The 5,993-nt window shown below is 41.1% G+C and overlaps 1 long non-coding RNA gene across 1 annotated transcript; it reads left to right on the top strand.

The window, feature by feature from the left end:
• Positions 1-2,831: 2,831 nt before the first annotated feature.
• On the top strand, positions 2,832-5,473 carry LOC308349016. Its single transcript, XR_013967414.1, has 3 exons — positions 2,832-3,590; positions 3,803-3,898; positions 4,680-5,473. It is a non-coding gene; the product is annotated as an uncharacterized lncRNA (long non-coding RNA).
• Positions 5,474-5,993: the final 520 nt, after the last annotated feature.

The raw sequence follows: 5,993 nt of genomic DNA, 5'->3' as shown, positions 1-5,993 counted from the left end.
TGTTTGTGATACTGTTCATGATCCTTTTTAGACATTGTTGGGTGATGTTTGCCGATATTAAGTTTAGGAATTTTGCGTCTGTTTCCATGAAAGAGACTGACCTGTGAGTTTTCCTTTCTTTTTTTTTTTTTTTTTTAAGATTTTATTTATTTATTTGACAGGCAGAGATCACAAGTAGGCAGAAAGGCAGGGAGAGGGAGGAGGAAGCAGGCTCCCCGCCGAGCAGAGAGCCCAATGCCGGGCTCGATCCCGGGACTCTGAGATCATGACCTGAGCTGAAGGCAGAGGCTCAACCCACCGAGCCACCCAGGCGCCCCTTGAGTTTTCCTTTCTAATAATGTCTGGATCAGATTCTAGAATCAAGGTTAATTCAGCCTCCTAAAGTAAAGGGAGAAGTAAGGATTCTTTTCTACCTCATTAGCATAACCAAGGCATTCCTATCACTCAGGAAATTCCCAGTGTTTTTGAAGCTCTGTGTCAGGAGTCTGGGACAAACACCAGATGTGTTTTTATTATAACACCACACACACACACACACACACACACACACACACCCACCCCCACACACCCACACACACACGGGTGGGGGGAGATTGAAAAATTGGCTGATATTAATATATTTGTGGAGGCTGATAAATCCCAACTTCTTGAGGCAGGCTGGAAACTTAGGCAGGGTTTCTATTTTCAATCATTTTCTAAAAAATTAAATTATTATTTATTTTTAAAAATATTTTATTTATTTGAGAGAGAGAGAGATACAGTGAGAGAGGGAACACAAGCAGGGGGAGTGGGAGAGGGAGAAGCAGGTTTCCAGCTGAGCAGGGAGCCAGATGTGGGGCTTGATCCCAGGACCCTGGGATCATGACCCAAGCAGAAGGCAGACGCTTGACGACTGAACCACCTAGGTACCCCTAAGCATCCAACTCTTGATCTCAGCTTAGGTCTTGATATTGATCTTTATCTTGAGCTTAGGATCATGAGGTCAAGCTCTCCATTGGGCCCAGTATGGAGCCAACTTAAAAAAAAATACAACTGATTTTTGGGTGTTGATACTGCATTCTGTAACTCTGTTACATTCTGTAACTCTGATACTGCATATCTGTAAACTCTACTGATAATAAATTCATTTATTAGTTCTAATTGGGTTTTGTGTGTGTGTGTGTGTGTGTGTGTGTGTGTATTCTTTATGATTTTCTGTAAATAAGGTTATGTCATCTATGAATAGAGATTGTTTAACTTTTCCTTTCCAAAGGAAAGGATGGCTTTTATTTTTCTTTTCTTTTTTTCTCTTTCTTTTTTCTTTTCTTTTTTTTTTTTTAGAAAGGAGGCTTGGTTTGCCTTCTTTCTTTTTCTCTTTCTTTCTTTCTTCCTTTTTTAAGATTTTGTTTATTTATTTGACAGGCAGAGATCACAAGTAGGCAGAGAGGCAGGCAGAGAGGCAGGCAGAGAGAGAGAAGAGGAAGCAGGCTCCCTGCTGAGCAGAGAGCCCAATGCAGGGCTCGACCCAGGACCCCGGGATCATGACCTGAGTGGAAGGCAGAGGCTTTAAACACTGAGCCACCCAGGCGCCCCAGCTTTTATTTTTCTTACATAATTGCTCTGGTTGGAGTTTCTAGCACAATGTTAAAGAAAAGTAGTGAAATTGAGCATCCCTGTCTGTTCACTACCTTAAAAGAAAAGCTCTCAGGCTTCCACTGTTGAGAATGATATTAGCTATGGGTTTTTCATTAATACCCCTTACTATATTGAGGAAATTCCCTTCCATCCCTAGTTTGTTGAGTGTTTTTATTTTTTTATTAAATCATGAATAGGTGTTGGATTTTGGCAATCCTTTTTCTCCACCAGTTGAGATAATTGTCCACTTTTTTTCCCCTTTGTGTTATTAATGTGGTGTATCACATTGATTTACTTTCTTAGGTTGAACCACCATTCTTGGGAGAATTTTTGCTTTTAACACTTTTATTCAACATTGTTTAGCTAAAACATTTGGCAATACTATGAATAATATTATGTAGGCTCTTATAATACACTCTCCAAGACTGATATCATGATTCAAAATTGTTTTACTTGACATGGTAACAAATGTAATTTCTGCCTTTCAAGTGACTTGGAACATGCTTGCAAAAAACTCAGGAGTTTACGTTACTGATCGGGAAATTCTGACCTAAAGGATAAAATAAAAATTCCATCATTTGATAAAATCTGGCTTCCACTTATATTTTCCGCTTTTGTCTTAGCAAATGTGCACCTGACACTCGTGACTTTATAATCTTCTGGGTGATGTTGCTTTGGACTTGCCTGGAATGCTCTTTTTTCACCTAAAAACTTTCTGCTGATTCTTCAGACGCCAGTACAAATGGCCACTTCTTGAGTAATTTTTCCCATCTCTCCCAGGCAGTTAATCACTGTCCTTTTATTCTCTAACACTTATATTTCTGTTATATATTTATTAATATATCTATAAATTTTAATAATTTATTACTATATTTAGATGTTTCTGTTATCTACTTATTTACATATTATTTATGGGTTATATATTTACCACACTGTATTATAACTTAGCTGTTTAGACATCTGTTTTCCCCATTAATGTGAATTCCCAGACTACAGGGGTCCTATTTATCTTTGCAGTCCTAGCACCCAACCTAATGCCTAGAACCTAGTAAGCATTCATTAAATGATCTATGAATACATGAATGGGGTGCCAGTTGTGCTGTGGTTATGGACACCAACTGTATATCAATATTTGTGTCTGTAGGAGGAAATGTGCTCTTGATTCTCTAACCTAGAACATTTTCTGATTTTATTTTTTTCTCTTTGTGCCTCTCTAGACTTCAAAGCAGCATACACTGAAGAAGATTCAGAAACTCACAGGTCAGAAAGATCCTATCCTTTATTCTTTAGCTCAAGGCTGATGACAAATCAACTGTGGGTCTGCTTTAAGACTCCAGACTTCAATAACAGGTTGAGGAAGGGAATTTGAAAGAGATTATGTAAATGAAAGAAATGTGCTTATTCTTTCTAGCATCTCCAAAGATGCTAGATTCTTTTTAGCAACTTCCAAAGAGATAGAAACAGATTGATAATTCTTCCTATGCTTCCTTTCCCCATGCTTTCTTGCCTAATTTTCCTTTTGTGTAGAACTCAAAGTATCAGGAAAGAAATCTGGTGAGATTAATGTTTGGTGCAGGAAGTTCCGATAACTTTTTCCCCTGTCATAGGCACTGGATAGACTCCTTTGGGGGGAAAAAAATACGTGTTATGAACTTTTGTTCCCCTACTCCAACTCCCTACTCGCATGATTGTTCCTGCTCTTTCCAACAGCTTAATCTACTACATGGTGAAGGCAGCATAGTAGAGTTCAAAATATAAAAACTTGAGCCCTGGGTTAAGTCTGAGCTCTACCACTCATTAAATTAATGATCCTAGGCATGATTTCACCTTCGTTTTCTTATCTGTAAAACAAGGGGGTGGAACAAGGTAGAGGTGCTATCAACAATTGGGGTGCTAAAAGCTTCTTTACCTCTGCTCCCAGCTTCCCAGGGGGAAGAAAATCTTAGGATGAGCTGCTCTGAAGCTAATCCGACACAGTGAGTAGAGTTGACCTTCACTATCTATTCCTCCTCTCTTCAGCTTACTCTACTGATAAACTCTGTAGGAGTTAGGAGAAAGGTACCTAGTACTGTTTTACTTCCCTCACAATGACAGCTGTTCCTTTTCTAAGTTAAGTCACTATTCTTACTGGTTTCCTTACTAGTACTTTAATATCACTTCAGTGACATTGACCTACTCTTGTGTCCAGCTTTTCAGGTCTCCCTATGGGATGGACCCAGGAGCATGCACTCTGGTCAATGGACAGAAGTCTTCAACAGATCTTCCAACATCTGGAATGTGCAAGGTCAGGGAAGGTCGTTTCTGGGAGGGGGTTGGGTGGTGGAAGTTTTTGTTTTTGTCTTAAGTAAACTCTACCCGCAATGTCTTAAGTAAACTCTACCCGCAATGTGGGGGTTGAATGCTTGAGATCAAGAATTGCATGCTCTACCAACGGAGCTAGCCAGATGCCCCAAAGGTGGTAGAACTTTTAAGAGGGAGGGAGCAAGAGACGGAAGAAGGGAGGTAGTAGAGAGGGAAAGAGGGAGGGAAAAAGAGAGGGAAAAGAGAGATTGTTAGTTGGTCGCTTATTTACTTCATTTTGGCAGCGGGGATAAATTCTGGGTCCAAAGGTTTAGTCCATGGATCATTTCTTTTTTTTTTTTTTTTTAGCACTTTTTTTTAAAGATTTAATTTATTTATTTGTCAGAGAGAGAGTACACACAAGCAGGCAGAGAGGCAGGCAGAGGCAGCGAGAGAAGCAGGCTCCCTGCTGAGCAAGGAGCCCGATGTGGGACTCGATCCCAGGACGCTGGGATCATGACCTGAGCCGAAGGCAGCGGCTTAACCAACTGAGCCACCCAGGCGTCCCCATGGATCATTTCTGATTGGAATGGAGACCCATACCTTTCTCTCCTCCTCGTAGAGGAATTCCTTACATAAGTAATGGATATTGGGGAAAAGAATCTCTTTTGTTGTTATTGTTCTCCCTCAGGCCAAAATATTTCACATTTGAAATAGCCGTTACCTTTCCCTTGTCCTACTTTTTCCTGCCTCAAAGCAAATGGAAACTTTTCTTTATTTCTTAGATCAAGTCTTCTGGAACTGAGTTTGCCTGAATCACAGGATACGATTTCTTCCTCCACCTCCTCTGTGCTTGTGGCTCAGGAGCCGGTTCTACCCTGTTGTGGCTGTAAGAAGGCAAAACATTCTACTAAGGACAGCAGCTCCTCCGGATCATTATGCAACAACTCCAGCCTGTCCGGATCATTATGCAACAACTCCAGCCTGTCCCACCTATCCGACTTTTCTGAAGGAACAACCTGGCAACTCCAGAGCCATGGTTTACCTAGTTTACCCAAAAACCAGTCTTCCATGTTCAGGAACCAAGGGTTTGGGAAATCAAAACTTTTCCAGAATTTGGCAGCTCTTTCACCCTTAAGATCCCAAAACTCTTTTATCAACTCACTGTTTGAATCCCCAGATCTCTGCCAACAAGAAAAAACAAAGAATGGGGGAGAGAGCAAGTGTCCTTTGCCATTGGATCATGGGCCAGATTTGATTTTCACCAAGGCAAGACCACGATTCTCGGGGTGGGCTCCAATCCGGCTCTCTCCTTTGGCTAGGGGGGAGTTAGAGGGACATATGGCTTGGAAGGTTTATACTTTGAGGGAACAGACAGTGCCTCTGCCTGTGAGGAAATCGTGGGCAATGCTGAATTACTTAATTGAGGCACAAGGTGGAGTTCCCGAGCCAGAGAAACCTCAAATCCAGGTATCTATGCCCATTCATCAAAGCACTGAACAAAGTCTCTACAATAAATTCCCAAACTGTCCATCATTTCAGCTCCATGTGAATATTGGAGTGGAATCTGGATTAAATAGAACAGAAACAAAAATTTCACAGTCATTCATCCCAGGTAAGCAGTCGCAACTTGGGGATGGCCCGCAAATCCTTAAATGCGGGCCCTTAATTACATCATTGGGCACTCCGCTTCCCAAAAGTTTAGGAGCTGACATAATTCCAGAGAAAACCACTGGACTGCAGAAGGAGCCAAAACATGTTCTAGAACTTAATATAGAACAGAGGGTCACGGGTCTTCTGGAAAAAAGGATTCAGCAGCATAAGTCCCACATGACTAATGTGGAATTGACCCCAAGGCTACCATGTCAAGTTACAGATAGCATAAAGGTAACTCCTTTAGCATTACTTCAAGTCATGGATTCAATGGGGATGATCCCAGAATCACATTCAGAAGTGACAGAATCTGTGGGTTTGTTCCCACAGCCACCAGACAAAGTTGGGAAACCAATGGAAACCACAAAAAAAGTGAGTGTAAGCACTAAACCATCATATCAAGTAACTAAAACAGTGGAGGTAACATCAAGTGCTCAGCATCACGT

Source organism: Martes martes (assembly GCF_963455335.1).
Source record: "Martes martes genome assembly, chromosome: 9".
Lineage (NCBI taxonomy): Eukaryota > Metazoa > Chordata > Mammalia > Carnivora > Mustelidae > Martes > Martes martes.
This window is presented reverse-complemented; position numbering and strand designations above follow the sequence as displayed.